At 41.5% G+C, this 25,659-nt stretch overlaps 1 long non-coding RNA gene across 2 annotated transcripts in view; it reads right to left on the reverse strand.

Moving 5' to 3' along the window:
* Window positions 1-25,659, reverse strand: part of LOC122680146 — a 168,376-nt gene that overhangs the window by 108,440 nt on the left and 34,277 nt on the right. For both annotated transcript variants that reach the window (XR_006336646.1, XR_006336647.1), the window contains 2 exons: window positions 12,065-12,139; window positions 10,173-10,250 (listed from right to left, as the gene is read on the reverse strand). This is a non-coding gene — a long non-coding RNA (uncharacterized LOC122680146). The remainder of the gene's footprint in view (window positions 1-10,172; window positions 10,251-12,064; window positions 12,140-25,659) is intronic.

Raw genomic sequence — 25,659 nt, forward strand, 5'->3', positions numbered from 1 at the left:
CATTCTTTTACAAATGGTTGACCAGTTTTCCCAGCACCACTTGTTAAAAGATTGTCTTTTCTTCATTGTATATTCCTGGTATTCCCATCTTTTTAAGAATTTTCTACAGTTTGTTGTGATCCACACAGTCAAAGGCTTTGGCGTAGTCAATAAGGCAGAAGTAGATGTTTTTCTGGAACTCTCTTGCTTTTTTGATGATCCAGTGGATGTTGGCAATTCAATCCTTGTTCCTCTGCCTTTTCTAAATCCAGTTGGAACATCTGGAAGTTCACAGTTCACATACTGTTGAAGCCTGGCTTGGAGAATCTTGAACTTTACTAGCGTGTGAGATGAGTGCAATTGTGCAATAGTTTGAGCATTCTTTGGGATTGCCTTTCTTTGGGATTAGAATGAAAACTGACCTTTTCCAGTCCTGTGGCCACTGCTGAGTTTTCCAAATTTGCTGGCACATTGAGTGCAGCACTTTCATCGCATCATCTTTTAGGATTTGAAATAGCCTCAACTGGAATTCTATCACCTCCACTAGCCTTGTTCATAGTGATGCTTCCTAAGGCCCACTTGACTTCACATTCCAGGATGCCTGGCTCTAGGTGAGCGATCACACCATCATGATTATCTGGAACATGAAGATCTTTTTTGTATAGTTCTTCTGTGTATTCTTGCTACCTCTTCTTAATATCTTCTACTTCTGTTAGGTCCATACCATACCTTTATTGAGCCCATCTTTGCATGAACTGTTCTCTTAATATCTCTAATTTTCTTGAAGAGATCTCTAGTTTTTCCCATTCTATTGTTTTCCTCTATTTCTTTGCATTGATCACTGAGGAAGGCTTTATTATCTCTCCTTGCTATTCTTTGGAACTCTGCATTCAAATGGGTATATCTTCCCTTTTCTCCTTTGCCTTTGGCTTCTCTTCCTTTCACAGGTATTTGTAAGGCCTCCTCAGACAACCATTTTGCCTTTTTGCATTTCTTTTTCTTGGGGATGGTCTTGATCACTGCCTCCTGTACAATGTCACAAACTCCATCCATAGTTCTTCAGGCACTCTATCAGATCTAATCCCTTGAATCTATTTTTCACTTCCACTGTATAATTGTAAGGGATTTGATTCAGGTCATACCTGAATGGTCTAGTGGTTTTCCCTATTTTCTTCAATTTAAGTCTCAATTTGGCAATAAGGAGCATCCCAGAGTTTACTCAAACTCATGTCCATTGAGTTGGTGATGCCGTCCAACCATCTCATCTTCTGTTGCCCCCTTCTCCTCCTGCCCTCAATCTTTCCCAGCATCAGGGTCTTTTCCAATGAGTCAGTTCTTTGCATCCGATGGCCAAAGTATTGGAGCTTCAACTTCAGCATCAGTCATTTCAGTGAATACTCAGGGTTGATTTCCTTTAGGATGGACCGGCTTGATCTCCTTGCTATCCAAGGGACTCTCAAGAGTCTTCTCCAGCATCACAATTCAAAAGCATCAATTCTTGGTGTTCAGCCTTCCTTACGGTCATAAGCATAAAAGTACTCTATTTGCATCACACACCTAAATAGATTGCAGGTTCCCCATAGCTTTCCAAGTAACATTTGTGCAGCACTTACTCCTTGCCAGGCACAGATCCTTGGACTTCCTTCCAGAAGGTCATCAGAAAGTCCAGGGTACTTTCCACTGTCTATCATGCCCAGTATCATGGTTAAGTCATTCCCCTTTATAAAATGCTATGACGTAGATTACAACAGTCACTGCTTACTCAAATTATCCAGACTGCCCAAATAATTTATATTAATCATAGACTCATACAATAGGATGATAAAGGGAATTCTAAAAACCATCCAGTTCAGTTCTATATATTTGACTGATAAGGAAACCAAAGCCAAAGAATAAACAACATGCCACATAGGTCACCCACAAAAAAAGCTGTAGTGTAGGACCATAAACCAGTCCTCACTCATCTATCCTACTGATAATACAGTAACTATTAAGCAGACATTGAGAAGCAACACATGGAGCAACTTAAAGGAACAAATCCACAGCCAGAGACTCCTGGATTGAAATGTGTGCTGCAAAATACACACCGGCATCACTTAAACTTTCAGAACCTCAATTTCTCTTCTGTAAAATGGGAATAATATCAATTCAGATTTAAATGATATAATATAGGTGAAGGACTTTGAGTTGTGCTAAACATAGTAAGCATTCAACAAGGAGATATATGTTCATCTTTATTATGTGTTACACAGATACTATGTAGAAACCATAGTAAACACCGTGTTAGCCTCCCAGAGCTAGAAATGTTGGTTCACCAGTTCCAATGCAGAATTGTGCAATAGAGCTTCACAGACCACAAAGAACTGCCTTCACTGGCTGTCTTTGGGGTTACTATTCCAAGTTTAGAAATTGTGAAGACAGAAAACTGCTGAACCCAGTGAAATGCCAGATGTTCAAAACAGAATTGTTTTCCAGTCAATTCTGGATGGATATTGATCATTAAAACCTTTCTCAATAATATCTGCAGATGACTAAATCTAAATATTCTTAAATAGAGATAAAAATCCTGGATTTCTCTGTATATTTCCACTCAGACTTTACCAATTATAATGCTCGGTGCTAAAGACATTTTTGCTAGTGTGTTACAACCACACAATTAGTACCCTTTTCTCCTCCCTGAAAGAGTCTACATATCTGACACAGCCAGAGGAAACAAAGCAATTTTATTTTTAAACTACCATTGTTTTTAGTTCCTTTGTCCACAAAACCATAATGAGATACATACAGAGTATCCAATTTTAGATTTGGTGGGCTACCAGGGTATTTTCTTTCAGAAGAAAAAAATTAGAGGAAATCACTGTGCAAATAATCATGTCCCTCTGTGTACTGTGCCACTAACCAGCAGGCAATATAAATACTTTGTCACTCCCAAGGCTTTGTCATAGAAACCACCATAACTGAGGCGGGTCCTATAGAAACTGTGTATTCCTCAGGACCTTCCAAAATGGAAACATCTGGCTTGAATAAGTTAAAAAGGCAAGAAGAATTTACTCAAGGATGATAGGCTTAGTTTTTTAATTTTACTACAGAAATTTAGCAAAAGAGAGAAAACAAAAAATCTGAGAATTTTAAAGAAAGAGGACTCTGGCAGTAATTCAGTTCAGCTAAGTCAGAGTCCAGTTTTTCAGTAAAAATGTTGTGAAGGTGGGGAACCCCAACCAAAGCTCAAGTGTTAAGTCATTCCTGACCATTGGCTATGAATACCGCTGGTTCCATAACTTCCTGTTTTGTTTTGACTTGCAAGTACCACTGATGCACTGTCTTATTTTGCAGAAATAGGAATTTTTTAAAATATATTGCATAAGTACTTTTAAACTACTTGTAAGTACACATAACCAACACAATTCTGTAAAGCATTTATCCTTCAATTAAATAAATTAATTTTTTAAATATATATATATATATATATATAGTGTGGTGTGTATGTGTGTACGCTCAGCTGTGTCTGACTCTTCACAGCCCCACGGACTGAAACCCATCAGGCTGCTCTGTCCATGGAATTCTCCAGGCAAGAACACTGGAGTTGATTGCCATTCCCTTCTTGAGGGGATCTTCCTGACCCAGGGATCAAACCTGCGTCTCTTACATCTCCTGCATTGGAAGACAGATTCTTTACCACTAGCACCACCTAAGAATCCCCATACATATATATGATATATATATATAATGAAAAGATTAGAGGCTATGAATCCATTCTTCGCTGTCTTGGTTTAGGTAAATAAATAATAATAACATTCGGGGAGGAGATCATTAATCAAGAGCAATTCTCTCTTGCCTCGCTGTTGGTTAAGCTAGAAGAGTGGGTCTCTCCTCTCCTTGGACCTCTAGAATATACACAAGCTAATACATTTACTAGAGTTTTTCAAACACACATACTATCTCCATGGATCCTTATGCAAGTTCCGAGAAGGAGGAAGAAACCTGTAAGAAAGAACATTTACGGGACAGAGGCTCGGCCAGGCACAGCCCCAGGTGTTCACAGTTAGCTTCTCAGCTGCCCTTTGAAGCTGGCACCAGCAGCTCCCTGTAGACACGAAAACTGAGCAGCCATGAGATGAAGTAATTCAGTCCAGGAGTGTGGAGTGAGTGCTGGAGCTGGGCTGTCGGACTGTTTTCACTGCATACACCACCAAATTAGGACCTGCCAGATTTAGACCTTCCGCCACCACTGCCCTAGCTCTAGGAAAAACCACACTTGAAGTTTACTGTTTAAGTGCAGTGAGATAGAAATTTCAGGAGAGACAAGGAAGAAACAAGGTGAGGAGAGAAGAGGCAGGAGAGTTGGAGAGGAGATGTGGGAATAGAATCTCCGACCTTCTAATGTTGAAGGTTTTGTAAGGTGGCCAAGCTGCTCAAGCAGTCAGGGAGAAAATAAGTTCTCTCCCTGCAAAGCAATTTTTTCCAGAAAAAAAGAGCACCATGAACAGCCGTCTTTTCTCCAGAAGACTGGAGTGTTTTTCCCTCAGGTCAATGACCATCACATAACAGATCATATATTTATTTTTGTTATGGCCCCTGGCAAGCTGAGAATCACATTTACAGCTCAATTTTATTAACCCTGTTGAACCTTCCAGTCTAAATATTTATTCTATCTGTTTACCTGACCTTGCCTTGGTATATTTATATATTCTCAGATACTAATTTTTAACTATTTTGTTAGCTTGTAATTATACATACTTATCGACAAACTCAATTCCTATATAATCAATAAATTATTGCACACATTTGATCACTCTCTCTACTACTATACTGTTAGTATATATAGATCTTCTTTGACTAAGTAAATATGCTGACTTTGCGTTATGGATTTTACTGATTATATTCAAGTTATTTTCCCTGTATTCAATCAACAAATGTTTAAGGTCCTACTACACGACAGGCACTTAGTTATGTGTTAGGCTCCCAGTGGAAGCAACATACACATAGTCTCTGTTTTCAGGAAGATACTGCAATTGTCCCACTAATAACATGCAGTAAAGAGTACAAGGAAGAAGTAGACAGTTGGTAGAAGCACCCGTAATCGTAGACTTGAGCTAATTTGGTGGGTGGCCAGGATTGTCCCGGATGTGTGACATTTGAACTGAGACTTATAGGCATAACAAAGAGAGGCGAGAAGTAGAGAAAGACTGCAATTGGGAAGCACTTCAACCAAAGAAACACAGGCAAGGCTCTCAGGGGCAAAGCTGTGGCTTCCATCCGTGGCTTCCATCCAACCTGAAAGGCCAGTGTGATCAGAGCCTTAACAGCAAGAGAAGGATGTGGTCTTGAGGAGAGACAAGCCATGTTAAAGACTTTACTCTTTGTTGAAAGAATAATGACAGGATATTAAACAACTTGCTCAAAGTCACTCAGCCAGTAAATAAAGCAAATATGTGCAGCAAATATTAGTAATGTAGCTTGTAGCCAACAATCAGCATTAAGGAAAAGTCTGGAACAACCATAATCATCACATTAGTGCTTTCGCATATAGATCATTATCAAATTTGCTATGAAATCGAAAACAGAATCATGTTAAATAGTTATTGCTAAATTTACTATTACATATCCCAGTTTACAAATGAGAAAACTGATGCTCAGAGAAATTAAGTCATTTGCTTGAGATGCACTAAGAAAAGTAGCAAAACTGGGACTAGAAATCTGCACTATTGACTCAAAAATCTTGTATTCTCCCCATGAAGCATGCCCCCCATGTTGTTTATCTGGTTCTTTAAATACATTTCAAGACCAGGTCCCAAGGAGTAAATTTGTGGGTGTAAACTTTTATATAAAGCTGGCCTGAGCACCATTCTTGAGCATATAAATGACAACGGAAGAGAATACATGAAGTAGACTTTGTAAATTATCTTAATAATTTTACTCTATCTCATGTATTCTGCCTGCAGATGTAGGAGACACAGGAGATCTGGGTTCGAACCGTGGGTCAGGAAGATCCCCTGGAGTAGGAAACGGCAACCCACTCCACAATTCTTGCCCGGAAAATTCCATGGACAGAGGAGCCTGGTTGGCTATAGTCCATGGGGTTACAAAGAGTCAGACATGGCTGAACCACTGAGCACGCAATAAATAAAAAGTCATTATTTAGATTATTCATGCAAATGCATGAACAATCTTGAATTTTTACAAAAGAACAAAAACAAAACATCTTTCATCATTGAACAGTAACTTGAAATTTGTTACACTTAAGATGTTATGAAATCTAAGCAAACAGCTTTACATGCTTTGATTTTAAAAAGCAATCACTTCTGGGTGGAATTGATTATTCTCGCTCCTATCCCTAACTAGAGCAAAGGAATATTTGAAGGGGATGTCAAGAAATTGATTCCTCTTTTCACATAAACAGCGTTCTTGTCCCCCCCCCCCAAAAAGTAGCTTCAAACAATGTCAAAAAACGTAAACAGAGTTTTATCAAAATGGCACTCAACGATAAAGGAGAAGAAAGTCTCATGAGAATAAAGGAGCCACAGAAGAGAGAGAAGTGTCCCCTGAAAGTCACTCAGCTCCAGAGGCTGAAACGGTCTCAGCTTCTCAGCAGCAAGAGTTTCTGTACTGCCGTGAGGCGTGCTACCCCCAGCAGGGCCCCGTCATCCTCCTGTGAGTCACCTTCCTTCCCCACTCAACCCACCAGCATTTGTTGAGCATCCCTGGGCACCAGGGGATAATGGGCACGTGACCCTGGACTTGGTCTCTGTCGTCTTTGACCAGCAGGGTTCACAAAGCGCTCTGTCACATCCTATTCTCTACTGTCCGTGCATGCTGTCACGCAGTCACGTCTGCCTCTTTGCGACCCGCTGGACTGTAGCCCACCAGGCTCCTCTGTCCATGGGATTCTCCAGGCAAGAATATTGCCATTTCCTCCTCCAGGGGATCTTTCCCAACCCAGGGATTGAACCTGGGTCCCCTGTGACTCCTGCACTGCCAGGCAGACTCTTTACCACTGAGCCACCGGGAACACCCTCTCTCTCGTCCAGGGCTATCCACTTTGTCCTCTAATCTGGGTCTTTCCCACTCACACCCCTGCTTACTAACACGTCTGCCTGGTCCTCGCTCTGGTCCCTTCACAGCTTCTCTAGACCTCTAGGCCCATGGCCTCAGTTCCTTGAGCTCTCCATAGCTGTTCTTGGTGGTGGCCCCTTCCTTCTGTAATAACTCTACTACATTCCTCTATTCATATTCAGGAGCAAAGACCTGACTGGCCTAGTGAATAACCCCCGTTTCAATTCGGACACAGCTGTTTCCACCAGGCCCCACCAGTGACTACTCGCCAGGCTGTGGATTTGCTACCCTCACTTCAGGCAGTCACTGCTCTCCCTGCAAAGCTGCAGCTGAGGGAGAGACACAGCGTGAAGAAGTAACAGGGCACAGAACACGGGGCAAAGCTCCCATCTGATGTCTGGGTTCAAGTCCCAGCAGCGCCATTCATCAGCTGGGGGACTGTGGGCATGTTAACGCCTCCTCCATCAAAGGAGGGTGACTATTAACGCCTATCTCACTGAGCTGTTGTGAGGGGTAAAAAGCACATGAAAATCAACTGAGCACTGTATTTAGAGCCTAGGAAGGGCTCCGTAAGTGTCAGCTATTACGATCCTCAGCAGGTGGCCACGAGCAGGCCAACTGCCCTTGACTGGAAACTGCAGGCCCAGAGGAGCTCATCGTTGCTGACCTGCTCATCACAAGTCTGCAATCTCTTCAACCTCAGCTATGCCTGTCAGCTCGCTAACGGGCCTTTTTAAGTATGAGAGATGATTTGGGATTTTTTTTTTCCTGTCTAAATTATTTTCACGTGACAAATTTAAATTCCCAAAATTAACGTACATTATGTGAGCACCTTCTGGAACAGGCTGTCAAAAGCACCCTTCTTCATCTGAACATTCTATGAGATATTAATGGCTGAGTTTAAGGAGGTTTTCTACAGTTGTTTAGGCACTTGGGTGTGTGTGCGTGTTTTAATAAGAACTCCCACATCATTATGTGACCCATAAAGATCTAGAGGAATTATCTGCTGGCCTGGAAAATTAGCTTATCTAAGCCTGGCTCAAACAGACCAAGTCAGTCATATAAGAACTAATTAAATATTTTCATTTGAATCAACAATTGTAACTGTTATATAACAGTACAGAAATGGATATTGTCCAATGCAGGGCAATCTCTGACCCCATCTAAACTGGGCTAGCTATGAAATGGCCTGTTGAGTAGCTGAACTTGAGATGATATGCAGTCAATACATCCTTGGTGTCCAACTCCAGGGCATGCCATTCCCACTGTGTTCTAGAATACCATGACAGAGCCCTTCTAAAGTCTAGACTCTCCAGAAAGTCTGCTAGGGAAGGGAAGAGAACCCGGCTCTAGGGCTGGGGGTGGTGGTTTAGTTGCTCAGTCATGTCTGACTCTTGCAGCCCCACGGACTGGAGTCCCCCCCAGGCTCCTCTGTCCATGGGATTTCCCAGGCAAGAATCTGGAGCGGGTAGCCATTTTCTTCTCCAGGGGATCTTCCTGACCCAGGGATCGAACTCATGTCTTTTGTGTTGCAGGTATTCTCCTGCATTGCAGGCGGATTCTTTACCAACTGAGCCACCGGAGAAGCCCAAAAAGTTGAGGGGGGAAGACTTCCCTGGTGGTCCAGTAGTTAGGAATCTGCCTCGGAATGCAGGGGATGCAGGTTCGATCCCTGGTAGGGGAACTGAGATCCTACATGCTGCAGGGCAACGAAGCCTGTGTGCCACACCTGGGGCTGGGGGGTTTCTAATTCACCGAATGACGTTTGTCCAGAGCTTGAAGCACAGTGCTCCAACATTAACATAAAGCCTTAAGTTCACACACTGGATTATAATTCCCATTTTCAATTCTTTCAACAGTACAGGACATGAGCTCGTAAACACATATGAAGGCTCCTATTTCCCTCTTCAGCCTCATCTCACGCCAACACCCTCACCCTATCCTGGTTTAATTCAGCCCCTCTGCCTCCCTTCTGTGCCCGGCACACGCCAAGGTTTCTCCCCGCTCAGGGGCTCAGTCCTATGTGAGTCCTCTCCCTTACTGTCCACCTGAGATTCCTCCTGATGTCCAACTCATTATTTCCTATGTTTCCTATGCAGCACTTACCATGATTTTAATTATTTTATTTATAAGCTTATTGGGCTATGATATCTCTGTCCCTAGACTAAAGGCTTTATGAAAGCAAGAACCATCTTTATTTTATTTACTGTTAGGGCTCCAACATTTAGCCCAATGCCTGGCCCACCAGAGGGTCTCAATAAATACTTGCTGATTAAGGACTGGAGGAAAAATCTATTTATTCCCCCGTGCCACAGGGGAATGAACAGGTGTTTTGTTCTTTAAATGGGTAAACTGTATGATAAGGAAATTATATGCTATGTGAATTGTATCTTAAAAAAACCGTTCCCAGAAAAACCAAAAACTTACAGTTAGTTTAAGCTCAGAACTTTGGCGTTCTTAATACATCTATGACATGTAACTCTCTTTCATGTACAAGTAGCTCCTTAGGAACAAGGAAGAATCATGATGGGACCAAAAAAAAGGGGAATTGCTGCACACTGGTGATTAAAGCACAGACCAGTCCTTATTGGAAACTGGAGATCAACAACCCCAATTAGAGGATAACTGATAACATGTTTATCCAGCGAGTTCATCCTGCCTGCTCAGCCTTTGGTAGACCAGAGACTTGGCAAAAGCTCAAGGGGAAAGTGAACTTTGCTTCTTTTGTAATAGGATCAAAGTGATGCTTGGTTTAGGGGATGGAAGAGGGATTTTCTTCTTGTCTTCTCCCCATGAAACTTGCTCAAAAGCATTCAAATGTTTAAAATTTGATTACAGAAAAGCTTCTATTTTATTTTTGCTTGTATCTCTGTACCGTTTGAATGGGCTTCCCTGGTGGCTCAGTGGTAAAGAACCCACCTGCCAATGCAGGAGACATGGGTTCAATTCCTGGGTTGGGAAGATCCCTTGGAGAAGGAAATGACAACCTACTCCAGTATTATTGCCTGGGAAATCCCATGGACAGAGGAGCCTGGTGGACTACAATCCATGAGGTCACAAAAGAGTCAGACACAACTCAGTGACTAAGCAGCAACAACAAAAAAATCCAACTGAATCCTGGCAAACCAGTTTGTACTTACCATTTAAGCTTCTTATTCAAAGTAATCTTGTGCTGAACAGGTAAGTATATGTCTCAAGCTGGACTGTACTTGAGCCCCCTGTATAATGAGAATAACAGAATGTCCCAATTAACTTAAAATAACCCAGTTGATGGCTCAGATGATAAAGAATCTGCCTGCAACATGGGAGACCCGGATTCAATCCCTGGGTCAGAAAGATCCCCTGGAAAAAGAAATGACTACCCATTCCAGTATTCTTGCCTGGAGAATTCTATGGACAGAGGAGCCTGGCGGGCTACTGTCCACGGGGTCAGAATGAGTTGGGCATGACTGAGTGACTAACACACACACAACCCAGCTGGAGGCAGGCTTCTTAGGAAATGGCTATCCTTCCCACTTGCAGATAGAGGCACTTACGGGATTATGGGAGATCTCTTATGGACCCTTATGGTTTCCAAAAATCCTTTCTGGTCAGAGATGGGCACTGACAAATTGAACCATCAATGGCAACTAATATAATAAATTGGGTGCTAGTAACTCCTTGTTCCATCCCTCAACAGCAAAGTCCCCTGGCTTCAAGGAGTCAAGTCTTTGATGGAGACTCTTTGGCTCATTCTTGCTATGTTTCTTGCTGGGTACAGAATATAGGGGAAGGGGAAATTTCCTTCATAATACTAACAGTTTCTGAAAGATTAAGATACTACTCAGATGAGCATCTCCAGAGATCCTGTAATAGGCAAAAATAACAAGCGTTTTCAGATTTTAAAAACCTGGAACTGAATTTTAGCTCCATAAGACTATATATGATACAGGCAAGTAATTTAACCTTTGAAAAACAAAGCAAGTTTTTTAACCTTTGTTTACCTATTGTACGACGGGAAGAGGAATATCTACCACCTCATTTGGGCTATTTTATGGGTCAAGTAAAACAGAACCTATCTATCACAATACCTGGCACAAAGACAGCACCCAGCATGGTTTTTTTAATTTTTACTGGAGTCCAGTTGCTTGACAATGTTGTGTTAGTTCCTGCTGCACAACAAAGTGAATCAGTTCTTTGTATATACAGGTGCAGCTCCTCTTTTTAGATCGCCTTCCCGTGCAGGTCACCACAGAGCATGGAGTAGAGGCCCCTGTGCTGTCCACTAGGATCTTGTCACTTACCTATTTCACACACACTAGTGTATATCTGTCAACTGCAATCTCCCACTTCATCCCGCCCTCTCCTCCCCCGCCCCATGGCATCTATAAGGCTGTTCTCTGCACGTGTCTCTAGTTCTGCTTTGCAAGTACGTTCATCTGTACCATTTTTCTAGATTCCACATATAAGCAGTATCACACAACATTTGTTTTCTCTTTCTGATTTATTTCCCTCTGGATGACAGTCTCTAGGTCTTAGATAGTGCTCAGTATGCTTTAGTTGTTACTGGTATTCCAACAGAAAGCTCTGTTTAGAATGATATGGTGAGTGTGTGTGCTCCATCGTGTCTGACTCTTTGTGACCCCATGGACTGTAGCCCACAAGTCTCCTCTGTCCACGGAACTTTCCAGGTAAGAATACTGGAATGAGTTGCCATTTCCTACTCCAGGGGATCTTCCCAACCCAGGGATTGAACCCATACCTCTTGTGTCTCCTGCACTGGCAGGCAGAGTCTTCACCATGGCACCACCTAGGAAACCCCATAAAAAAAATCTCATGATGCTCAATAATTAAATTATAACCCTCTGAAAATCAGTTTCCTCATTTTTAAAATAAAAATAGTATCTATAGCAAAAGTAAGCATGAAATAAGAAAATACATGTAACTGCTTTGTAAGTTATATTGGCTGCATTAGCCTTATTTAATAGTTTTGGCATTGGTGTTATCAGTACCATAATACTTGAAGCAATCATAACTGTTGTCATATACATACACATGCAAAATCCACAACCAGTTCTCGATTTTCAGCCTCAGGATTAAAGATGATGAAGATACTGTGTTTTGTTTCCTAAAGAGAAAAAAGGAAACACACGAAAGAAAAGATTGTTAGGGAATGAAATGGCATGCTACTGGTTAATTTTTAAAAGGATAAATTCAGTTAAAATTTTCAACCTCACATTTTGCAATAATGAGCAATAGAGGGAAATAAGTCTAATATATTTATGCATATGCAAGCAGAGTAACACAGCTGGATTTAGCTGTAAGAAGGATGCTGCATCCTGTTAGTTTCTCTACAGGAAAAGTAAGAGATAATATGACAAAATAAAGATAAGACCATAAAGAACAACACCATGCCTCTTGCTCTCAATAGCCTGATCCCTGGAAACAAGCACCAAAGCATCTCCATGGCAAAGAACTGACCTATTCTGGTGGCTGGAGGAAGGCGTTCTCAAACTTGAGCAGGCACCAGAATCATATGGAGGGTTTGTTAAAACACAAATTGCTGGGCCCTTATCTTTTTGATAATAGCCAACCTAACAGGTATGAAGTGGTATCTCATTATGGGTTTGATTTGCATTTCTGTGGTGAGTAGTGACATTTGAGCACTTTTTCATTTACCTATTAGCCATCTGCACATCTTCTTTGGAAAAACATTTATTCAGCTTCTTTGCCTATTTTTAATTGGATCATTTGCTTATTTTGCTACTGCGTTATATGAGGTTTTTCTTTCTATGTTTGGACATTACAAGATAAGGATCTTTTGTGGTTCCATACCAGTTTAGGATAGCTTTTTTCTATTTCTATAAAAAAAAAATGCTATTGAAATTTGCAGAGGAATTGCATTGACTCTGTAGATCATTTTGGGTAGTATGGACATTCTCACAATATTATTTCAAATCTAAGAACACAGGACAGCTTTCCATTTATTTGTACTTTCTTCAGTCTCTTTCATCAGGGTCTTACACTTTTCAGTGTCCAAGGTCTTTCAGCTCCTTGGTTAGATTTATTCCAAAGTATTTTATTGTTTTTGACTCTACTGTAAACGAGGTTGCTTTCTTAATATCTCTTTCAGACAGCTGTTTTTTAGGATATAGAAACACAGCTGACTGTGTTTATTTTGTATCCTACAACTTTACTGAATTCATTTACTAGTTCTAACAGGCTTCCCTGGTGGCTCAGTCAGTGAAGAATCTGCCTGCAGTGCGGGAGACCTGGGTTCGATCCCTGGGTTGGGAAGATCCCCTGGAGAAGGGCATGGCAAACCATTCCAGTATTCTTGCCTAGAGAATCCCCATGGACAGAGGAGCCTGGCAGGCTGCAGTCCATGGGGCCGCCAAGAGTCAGACATGACTGAGCGACTAAGCACAGAACAGTTTTTTTCAGTGGCATCTTTAGGATTTTCTATATCATTTGAAAACAGATACTTTTACTTCTTCCTTTTAATTTGAGTGCCTTTTATTTCTTTTCCTTGCTTAACTGCTATGCTAAGGCTAGGACTTCTAGTACTAAGTTGAGTAGAAATGATGAGAGTGAGCATCCTTATCTTGTTCCTAGTCTTAGAAGGGTTTTAACTTTCCACTAAGTTAAAGGATTTTAACTTTCTAGTGTGATGCTAGCTGTGGGCTTGTCATATATGACCTTCATTATGTTGAGAAATATTTCTTCTAAACCTAATTTGCTGAAGCTCTTAATCATTAAAGGATGTTAAATTTTGTTAAATGCTTTCTCTGCACCTGTTGAAATGATCATATACTTTTTACCCTTCATTCTGCTAATGTGATGTGTCAGATTCATTGATGTATGTATGCTGAACTTTTCTTGCATCCTAGGGATGAATTCCACTTGATCATGGTGAATGATCCTTCTAAGATGCTCTTGAATCCCGTTGGCTGGAATTCTGTTGAAAATCTCTGCACCTATGTTACTCAGGGATATTGGCCTGTAATTTTCTAATAGTGTCTTTGTCTGGCTTTAGTATCTAGGAAATGCTGAATTTGGAAGCATTCCTTCTTCTCTAATTTTTAGAAGAGTCTGACAACGACTGAAATTCTTTAAATTTTTTGACAGAATTCACCTGTGAAGTCATATGGTCCCAGGCTTTTATTTCAAATGGAAGCATCTCTGTAAACAGTGAAGAGTGGGAAATAAGGGGACTGAAATGATGGTTAAGAAGTGCTGTTATTTGTGGTGACCTCTGATCTGTGAATCACTGGAAACCAGAGATTCCCCAGAACCTACTGGCTTGCTGGAGTCTCCAGTTCAAAGCACTGGTGGGTTCCCAACTGGTCCCCAAGAATCTAATTTAAGTGCAAAGAGAAGTCAGTTTGGTCTGAGAAGACACCACAATCTTTGCACTGCTATAAGTACCCTGAGAGGATGTGAAAGGACATGAGGAAGTCTTTCAGCAGAGATCTGCAAGGGGAGCCTAGGCTTTTGTTCTTTCTGTTTGTTGAGTAATTTCATGTATTTCCAGATTCCCAGCTGTGACTGAATTCCTGGCTCATGAAAATTGCTATTATTATTGTAACTGGGCAAAGTTATTAATAATAACGATCAGCACTTATCTAGGGCTTACTATGTGGTGAGCACTTTACATGCATTATCCTAAAGTTTTATCTATTATCTACCAGCCTATAAAGCAGGAACTACTATAATTTTGAGGCTAAGCAACTGGCCTTAAATCATAAAGCCAGTAAATAACAGAGGTGGGTTTGAAACAGAGCTCAAAGCTCCTGATCTTGGTCTATATTCAGATAACTCTGGCACATGTAAAGAATGATCTCAGGTACACACCTATAAAACTTAAGTGGTGCCTAAGAACCTTTAGAAATCAAACACATTTCTATATGCATATCTTCCCACTCCTCTTGAAAAACACTGACAATTTTTTGTCACTGCTATGCTATGACAATCTACAAAATGGTACAGAGTGAAGCAAAGAGAATTCCTTTTGTTCTGTCACCTTGTAAATATTTTTTGTTATTAGCTCAACAGGAATTCTTTGTCCACAGACTGTGCATTTATTTCTACCCCAGTTGCAGTATCCTCTTCCCTGCTTTGATATGAATCTTGGTCTTTCTCTTAGTTGCCTTATGTCTCTAAGCTAAGGAAACAAACATATGAAGAACGCACATGGTTTCCATGATTAAGCACCTAAATATATTTCACAACTTAGCCTTAATTTTTAATTTTTTTTGGCTTTGTTGGGTCTTAGTTGTGACACACAGGATCTTTCATTGTGGCGCACAGGCTCCAGAAATAATGGGCTTTGTGGCTGCCACAGTGGGTTTAGTTGGATAACAAGAGCTTAGCCGCCCCATGGTATGCAGGATCCTAGTTCCCCAACCAGGGATCCAATTCACAACCCCTGCATTGGCAGACAGATTCCTAACCACTAGACCACCAGGGAAGTCTCAAGCCTTATTTAATATTTTCAACAATGTGCAAGGCAGACACTGTCCTCCAACTTCGTGCATGAGAAGGCAAGTACAGGGGTTACTGGATGTCAAGGTTAAGATCACCAAGAAAGGAGCGCCGGAGCTCTGAGTCCCTGTCCTTAGACAACAAAGCCGGGCTCTCTGGCTTTCTGCTTACTCTCCTCACTCTTTCCACAACTCCTATACTTTTAAAACACCAATTCCATAAAAACTAAATAGGAAGGGGGAGTGTAGGGTCAGGATGCAAAACATTTTTAAAATAAAAATTTAAGAACAGCCTTTCCTGGTTTCTAGACGTCTTGGTGGAGCACTTATTCCTGCCTCCCCACTGTCACTCAGCTGAGGTCTCCGGGATCCCTGCCCCTAGAATCAGCTAGTGAGCAATGATTTCCATGTGTCTGTATGTAGAACGGGATGAACCACGAAGGCCAGTCTTGCTGACAGCGGTTTGTCTGTCTATGCGGTTGGTAAGACGCGTGGCCCTGGCCCTCACGTGGGAGCTGCACAATGTAATACTGCCACCTTGTGGTTCCGTGACGCAAGCGCAGAAGCAAAGCAGGGGCTTGGAAAACCAGCCTAAAACCTCGGGGGGGCTGGCAGCAGTGGCTGAAGGCGGACTGGAGGTTTCAGAAAATACAGAAGAGACGTCCTAACTTAACATGTAAAACAGAATTCCATTGGCCGTGAAATTATTTACTGGTCATGACCACAGGACTTGAAGGCAGACAGAGCACAGTTTACACTTAGCAACTAAATGACTCCTTTGGGTCTCAGTTTCCCTGTCTGTATAATGGGAATAGTAATAACTTCTCAGGACTGTTGTAAGAATTAAATGAGACAATGTGTGCAAAGTGCTTGGCCTTGAACTTACCACATAATAAGCCCTGCTGGTTTCATGAGGCCAAGACAAGAACCGTGTTCTCTTCTCCAAAGCCTCAAAGAAGCTTTCCCTCCCCTGTCTTTTCCCAGGATCCTCCGTTTCTACTTTGCGGCTCTCTGGCTCGAGGCTTAAACATTTCATCTTTTGCTACCCTACAAGTGTGGCTTTAGGGGCATCAGATGACATTTCCAATCACACCCTAAGCCTCTAGTAGTTTTGTGACCTTGGCTTCCCTGGTGGCTCAGACGGTAAAGAGCCTGCCTGTAATGCGGGAGACCTGGGTTCAATCCCTAGGTTAGGAAGCTCCCCTGGAGGAGGGCATGGCAACCCACTCCAGTATTCTTGCCTGGAGAATCCCCATGGACAGAGGAGCCAGTTCATGGGGTCGCAAAGAGTCGGACACAACTGGGCTACTAAGCACAGCCCAGCCCAGCCAAGTCATGTAAACCTCCTAAGTCTCAGTTTCCTCATCTGTAAAATAGGGTGAATAATACCCATGTCTCCAGATGACAGAACGAACTGGAAGCAACACAGACAGAACCTCTGGCTGTCTTCCACACAGTCATTATTCCATGTGGTAGTCATTATTATTGCTGTAATTACATTTATTCATTCCAATTTTCCAATCCTTCAAGAAGCAACGAAACCTTTAAAGCTCATCTTAACAGGGAAGCCTGGCATGCTGCCGTCCATGGGGTTGCAGAGTTGGACACGACTGAACCCCTGAACTGAACTAACCATCGAAGATTCACTGGGCACTTGGAAGAGAAAGAATCAATTCAACTGGTGACTGACTATGCAGTTCAGAGAAAAAATTATTTCCCCATGATTTCATAATATACTTATTTTCTCAAGACTAAAATGCAATTTTTCACATTGTGATGTTTCTGATATTGAAGTACATTTTTTTTAATCAACATATACTTGTATGTTTGTTTCTTCTCTCCAGTCCCAGCTCCCTCCAGAAAAAAAGATGTTACTAAATTGGGGTATATCTGATACTTGACAGTATCATAAGACTAAGGAACATAAGTGGATTCTACTAGTATCCTCCCCAGTGATTTATGGTGATACCCTGAATATTCCTAGCCATAAGAACATGAATTTCCAAAACCACAGTCTTGTAGGTGGAATAATCATCATGAGGACCCACCCAAGGGTCTGACCCACCTGGTTACATGACAGCTGCCTTCCTTTGCAACACAGGAGATTGGAGCTGTTGTATTTCCCATTTTTTCATGTCCCAGAAACAAATGACAAGCCCTGAGTCCTGTAAATGCAAGTGGGAGTCAGCTTTCTTTCCTGAATATGCACACATTTAATCACTCCCGGGATAACCTGAGCAAGCAGCTCCGATGCTGAGCACTGAAACTGCTCAACCTTGGGTCAGGTAGAAAGCCGCACTCTCAAAGCCACAGAAATACAGCTGGGATCACTGCCTTGGTTTCTAATGAATGGAGACTTGTTGCATAATTGAAAACAAGCCTAACATGCTTCATTCATTATCGTCAGAAGTAAGAAAAAAAAATGGAGAAAAAGTCCTGGTGCCGACACTTTAAAACGTCCCTCTGGTCCATTCGCCTGCAGAAAAACTAGCCAGTCAACCCCAGCCACTCCAAGTCTTGGCAGTGCCTTCTCTGGTCCACCCCCTTGGTGCAGCAGATAAAATGATCTTTGTAGCTGCCTCTTTAGAAAGGTAACTTCAGTGCAGAGGAATAACTAATAGGATGGAGGAATAACGAACCATTTCACTCTGACCTAAAGGGGCAGTTTCCGCCGCAGGCTGCAGAGGGGAGGTCAGCCAACCAGTACCTCTGCTAATTCTTCCAAAGAAAAACAAAGTGAATGTGGACACCGTGGGGGCCCCAGAGAGTGTGCCGGCAGCGAGGCTAATACCTGCAACTCTGATACCTGAAAAACTGACAACTTACTCCTTCTTTTCTCCTCCCAGTGCATTTCTCCTGATGTTCATTCTTACAGTCATTGCCCAGGACACCTCAAAGGGACAGGCACCTATTAGGGCATAGGAGGGAGCCATCAGATTGCCATCAGCTGCCATCTTTATCTGAGCTAAATGCAAACTGACACCAATACAACACAGATTCTGGGCCCAAGTCCCCTTCTCCAGATAAGCCATTGAAAAGCAATTACGGTGAGTGATCACAGTTGAACTGTTATGTCCAGCTACTGCTGCTCCTGTCTTGTTTGTATCAAAATGAAAAACTGAAGAGGGCTTGGTTTAAACTGAATAAAGATCTTTCTGAAATGCTATGGCTGGGCTGCTGTCAAATCAACTTCTGGATCTGCAAAAAGAGATCCATGTATCTCCACGGCTAAAGTCAATCTCCACAGAAAGAAAGCTTATAAAAGAGCTGGTCTAAAAAAATGCCCTTGCATACTGGGCAATTCAAACAGGAAGACCAAAAAGATCTTAAACCTAACCCAGTGAAAACTCTCTAGCTGAGGAGTACTAAAGGATCATGTTAGGCTTAACAGAGATGAAAATACAGTAAGTCGTTTATCTTCCAGGAACTAACCTCTCTTCCTGAAGAAGAGATTCTCACATCTTTCAGCTCCATTTCGCTCCCTAAGAGCATCAAGGAGTAAGTCAATTTATGACATTCTGTATGTCATTTAATTCTTTATTCAACAAATATTTCTGGAGGGTCTACCGGAGGCTAAGCATTCTACAACAGTGAAGAAATAAACCCAATTCCAGTCTTCTTTACAATCTGTGGGAGCCAACCGCCCCTCCAACCATGACAGGCAGCACTAAGGTACACTGGAAGGAGCACTGGACTCAGAGTCGAGAACAATGAGGTCAAGTCTGGGCTCTGCCATTGACCTTGGACATGACTGTCTCCTGAAGCCTTAGTAAGATGAGGAATGTTTGTGAGTTGCCACTTAGTTCACTTTCTGCTTGTGTTCCTCAAAGCTTAGAACATCTTGAAGGCAGGATAGAAGTTCACAGAACCAGGCTGGCCACAGACCTTCAACCCTCTACTTCAGCTTCAGAAATTCTGTTTGCTTCTGTTTTAGTACATCGGATTTCAGAGTAAGATCTCAATTGAAAGAAAAAAAAAAGTTGACAGCTAAAATAAAGTTTGAAAACTACATCCTTAAATGATTGTAAAGTTCATTCCAAAGTTCTGTGGTTTGTTTTCCCAAATTTCACTGCTTCTGCCTCTTGGAGGATACATCGGTTTCTCAACTCTGGCAGATAAATTACAAGGGGAAAGGTCTCTGAGAAAAGTTCCTCTCCTGGTAAAATGGTCTTTTTAGGAATATTATCCTACCGTGACTTCATATGGCTTCTCTATCGCTCCTCTTATTCCCAGATTTCCTCTTCTCATCCTGCACTTACAAGGTCACTGATACAAGGTCATCACTGGTATGAATATCTCATTTCCTCTCTCTGTTACTGTAGTTGACTTATTTTTCCTGCATAAAACACTCTTTCCTATTTTAGCCACCATTATAGGCTACTTGCTCTCCTTGGAGAAGGTTTTTGGTTTTGCTTGGTCGTTTATATTCTACCTAGTTCTCAAAAAAGATATAAAGTGATTTATAGGAATGCATAAAATACAAGACTTAATGACATCATTAAATGATATCAAAATCAAAGTTATATATACACACATTTTAAAAATTAAAAAGTCCAACCAGAATTTTTTTATCAGCTCCACTTTCCAGAGACAAATGCTTTAAATCACTTTGCTATTTCTTTTTAATCCTGGAAATCATTTTTCATATTCCTTAACAATATGCTGATATTAGGGCTTCCCTGATGACTCACACGGTAAAGAATCTCCTGCAATGCAGAAGACCTAGGGTTCAATCCCTGGGTCAGGAAGACTCCCCTGGAGAAGATGGCTACCCACTCCAGGATTCTTGCCTAGAGAATTCCACGGCCAGTGGAGCCTGGGGGCGACAGTCCACAGGGTCACAGAGTCAGACACAACTAACTGCCTAACATTTTCACTTCACTTTTGATGCTACTATTGCTATTCTTTTCTCCAGTTTTATTGAGAAATAATGGACATACAGTACTGCATAAGTTTAAGATGTGCAGCAAGATGCTTTGACTTACATATATTATGTATGAAATGCTTATCACAACAGATTTGATTAACATCCATCATGGCATATAAATATAATAAAAAGAGAGCTATCTCTTGCTCTTTCCATTTTTATACCTGATCTATTGATTTCTGCTACTAGCGATAAGGAGCTAACACTCACCATCCCCATCCTCCCTCTATTTTAGGTAAATCAATATATGCTTTCTACTACAATGATTATATAAAGGTTTTTCCTGGAAAGGCGAAGCAGTTTGTTAAGCATGAAGCTTAAATGGGAACCTCAAAGTGGAAAAACAAAGACTAAGGAATAAAAGGGAGATAGCAGTAAGATTAAAATGCACTCTGTAACATGGGTATTTCTCTGGTGCCATGAACAAACCACCGCTTAGATCACTCTCAAAGTATAATATACATAAAAATCACCTGAGATCTTGTTAAAACGCAGATTCTGATTCTGAGGTCTGAATCATGTTTTTGCGTTTCTGACAAGCTCCCCGGGGATGCCAACACTGCTGTCCCATGAACTTTCAACTGATGACTTCCAACTCTTTCTCCGGAGAGCCCTGGCTCTTCTCAACGACCTCATCTTATTCCATTTCTTTCTCTACACTGTCAGGCAACGTGGTATTAACCATAAGTTATTCGCACAGCAAAATAAGGGAGGAACAAGCATCCTGTGTCTGTTTTGCAGATAAGAAACCGTATGGCAGGTCAGAGACTCACAGAGGGTTGAATGGCAGGATCCTCTAACGTAGAAAGAGTCGCTCTATCTCTGCCTTTCTCCCTTAATAGACTCAGGTGATGTTTAAGAACATCTAGCTTGAGTCTGATGAGAGTCTAAGGTGGTAAGATAAGCAAAGGACCAAGCACACCTCCTATCCTTTCCCTTGTGTCTGCTTCTTCTCATTTCTCAAAGGTGCTCTTACTTTACTCACATCCGACTAGGCTCCAAAATCACTGCAGATGGTGACTGCAGCGATGAAATTCAAAGATGCTTTGCTCCTTGGAAGGAAAGCTATGACAAACATAGACAGTGTATTAAAAACCAGAGACATCACTTTGTCAACAAAGATCCTTATAGTCAAAGTTAAGGCTTTTCCAGTTGTCATGTACGGATGTGAGAGTTAAACCATAAAGAAGGCTGACAGCTGAAGAACTGATGCTTTCAAACTGTGGGTGTTGGAGAAGACTCTTCAAATGTTCTTTGAACTGCAAGGAGATCAAACCAGTCAATCCTACAGAAAATCAACCCTGAATATTGAAGCTGAAGTTCCAGTGCTTTGGCCACCTGATGTAAAGAGGCAACTCAGAGGAAAAGACCCTGATGCTGGAAAATATTTAGGGCAAAAGGAGAATGGGGTGGCAGAGGATGAAATGGTTAGATAGCATCACTGACTCAATGATCATGAATCTGAAAATACTCTGGGAGACAGTGAAGGAAAGAAGAACCTGGCCTACTGCAGTCCATGGGGTCGCAGAGACTGAGCATCTAAACAGCAACAGCAGCAAACCGAGACTCCCAGCAATCTGGAGACACAGGCTGATGGGAAAGACGCCAAGGGAAGCTCTCCTCTGCTCTTCTGTGGCTGTCCTCTGTAGCAGAAGGCGCTTCCTTTCGATATTCCCAGGAAGTGGTGCCTGTCATTTTTTCTTATGAGGCTAATGACCAGTGGTATGTTATAAATGTTTAACGATTGACTGTTCATTAACTTGGGTGTAAATACTCCCACCTTGGCCAATCCTAAGCTAACAATGTGACTTTTCTGGACGTGGAATTAGAAAGGGATAAATACAGTTGGCTCTCACCAGCTGGTACAAACTGGCTCCAGCGCGTTACAAGTAAAATCTCTAAGGTTAATGCCAGACAACTAAAGTTGTATATTCAGTAAAGATTTATAGCTGTTTTATCAACCTTCTCATCATCTCCCTTTCCTACCAAATTAAACTGACCTGGCAAAGTCTTTAACAATTGATAATTTATCTTTATTACAAATTATTCGGCAGAAATGTTCTCACTACATAAATTAGGCCCTTGGTCTACAGATAGCTTCTATAAATAACTTTCTTTGTCTCCTACTGAATTACTGCTTTGATCCAGAGAATTCCCTTCCTGATGGTTCCCATGCATTTGGTAACCCTCTAGATAGAGAAAAAAATCTGCTACTCATATGCTAAAATTAAAATTATTAAAAATCTTTTATTACACTCTGGTTATATAGCTTAAGAAATTTTTTCAAACACTGCAAATCTGTGTTTGAAATAAATGTATCCATTCACTGTACTTACTATATGAAGAAAACAAGACAAAATTTTTATATAGGAACAAAAATATGTTATGGCTCCTAATCCAGTGTTTCTCAAAATTAAACAAGTGATCAATTTCTCCTAGTTCAAGAAGAGTTAGTTTGCACTTAAAATATAAACTTAGGTATACTTGAAAGTGTAAATATACCTCAGTTATATAAGTCAAGGCTATGGTTTTTCCAGTAGTCACATATGGATGTGAGTTGGACTATAAACAAAGCTGAGAATAGAAGAATTGATGCTTTTGAACTGTGGTGTTGGAGAAGATTCTTGAGAGTCCCTTGGACTGCAAGGAGATCCAACCAGTCCATCCTAAAGGAGATCAGTCCTGGGTGTTCATTGGAAGGACTGATGTTGAAGCTGAAACTCCAGCACTTTGGCTACCTGATGCGAAGAGCTGACTCATTTTAAAAGACCCTGATGCTGGGAAAGATTGAGGGCAGGAGGAGAAGGGGACGACAGAGGATGAGATGGTTGGATGGTATCACTGACTCAATGGACATGGGTTTGGGTGAACTCCAGGAGTTGGTGATGGACAGGGAGGCCTGGCGTGCTGCAGTTCATGGGGTCGCAAAGCATCGGACAAGACTGAGCGATTGAACTGAACTGAACTGATATATATATATACACACACACACACACATAATATATGTATAAACTTTAGGAAATAAGTATTCTTTGAGGGCTTTTAAGGGTTACAGAAGTTCAAATCTATTTGCCTGGGAAGAAATGGAAGGTGACTGTAAGCGGGTTCTTCTTATATAGTCATGTCCTTTGTAACCTGACTTTGCAACATCTCACGTTACAAGATGAGATTTACTTTCCTACCTCCTGAGTGTGAGCTGCCCTTCTGACCTCTTAGGCCAGTTAGACTGTGACAGGGCAGCACGCTCACCACAAGCAGAGGCTGCAAGCAGCTACGGAGTTCCCGCGCACTGGGTAGGGAAACCCAGCACCACGTGAACAAACCTAGGTTAGCCTCCTGGGGGTGAGAGGCCGCACAGAGCAAAGATGAGCCCCTGACCCCCTCCCAGCCAGCCTCTCCCTGACTCCCACCAAATCACACTTGAACCCAGCTCAAATTGCCAAACCACAGAATCCTGTGCAAAATAAAAGATTGTTTACTTAAACCTCCAAGTTGTGCAGCCGTTCAGCAGCTAAATGTAACTGTTACACTCACTTTTAGATTAGAGAACACTCAAAAGATGCAACAATTTTGTGCAATGTGTGGTTGAAATGTTGATGAAATTGTGGTCAATGCTGACTGGCATGAAACCAGTTGTAAAAGGAATGCTAAGATAATTGAGGAAATTTTAAATGGAATTAGATCTTATTGAGGTGTCACTGCCAATTTTGTGAGATGTAATAAAGGCACCAACCGTGCTTAGGTTTGGGACATAAATGTATATTTCTATATTGTAACATATTCATACACATATATGTAATACATGTGTACATATACACACATGCATGTGCATATGTGCCCAGAAACATTTCCAAAACTTGGAATTTGCTTTAACATACTTTAGCAATGGAGAAAAAAAAAGGAAAAGCTAGGAAACAGGAGATAGAATAGGCTTAATGTTATGGTGATGTCTGAAGGTTGGTAATGGCTGCATATCAGTTTATCATGTGATTCTCTGTACTTGTATGTATGTTGGAACTTTTCCAAAATAATTTTTTAACATTCTTCACCTGGGAAGAAGTTATTAAGATTACTTCTGGGATTTTTTTTCAACTATCTGAAAAGAAAGCAATCACAAAATAGAAAGACTGTGTAATACGATCACTGGCCTGATTATCTGCTCAAATAACCAGTAAATTTCACCATGCCACTGTGGAAGCAGAGGAATCAAGTAATGGAAGTGAAGATTAGATTAGCTCAACCGTCACGGTAAAAGTCAAACCTGAGAAAGCAAGTAAGTTTACAAATGTAAGCCCCAAATACACTTAATGAAAATTACAAAGTGAACAGGGCAAGGACAAGGAACCTGGGGACTCTGAGTTTAAGCCCAGTACTTTTCCACTGCAAAACTACCACTCCTCTGCTTTCATTGCATTCAAGTGGCCAAGTGTTGTTATCAGGACCCTTGCCAGTGTTACAGGTGACAAGACATAACCTAAATTAGCTTAAGAAATGAAAGGTTAATTTCTAAATGGATTAGTGAAGGTATCAATCACTGGGTACTTTCAAAGTTAAACCCTCAAATCTCAGTGTCTTAAGACAAAGGACATTTGGGTTTCTCCATGGTGGCAAAACTACAATCATGGCATCTGGTCCCATCACTTCATGGGAAATAGATGGGGAAACAGTGGAAACAGTGTCCGACTTTATTTTTTTGGCTCCAAAATCACTGCAGATGGTGATTGCAGCCATGAAATTAAAAGACACTTACTCCTTGGAAGGAAAGTTATGACCAACCTAGATAGCATATTAAAAAGCAGAGACATTACTTTGTCAACAAAGGTCTGTCTGGTCAAGGCTATGGTTTTTCCAGCGGTCATGTATGGATATGAGAGCTGGACTATAAAGAAAGCTGAGTGCAAAAAATTGATGCTTTTGAACGATGGTGTTGGAGAAGACTATTGAGAGTCCCTTGGACTGCAAGGAGATCAAACCAGTCCATCCTAAAGGAGATCAGTCCTGGGTGTTCATTGGAAGGACTAATGCTGAAGCTGAAACTCCAGCACTTTGGCCACCTCATGCGAAGAGATGACCCATTGGAAAAGACCGTGATGCTGGGAGGGATTGGGGGCAGGAGAAGGGGACGACAGAGGATGAGATGGTTGGATGGCATCACCGACTCGATGGACAAGGGTTTGAGTAAACTTCGGGAGTTGGTGATGGACAGGGAGGCCTGGCGTGCTGCGATTCATAGGGTCA

The sequence above is a fragment of the Cervus elaphus genome, chromosome 3, assembly GCF_910594005.1.
Source record: "Cervus elaphus chromosome 3, mCerEla1.1, whole genome shotgun sequence".
Lineage (NCBI taxonomy): Eukaryota > Metazoa > Chordata > Mammalia > Artiodactyla > Cervidae > Cervus > Cervus elaphus.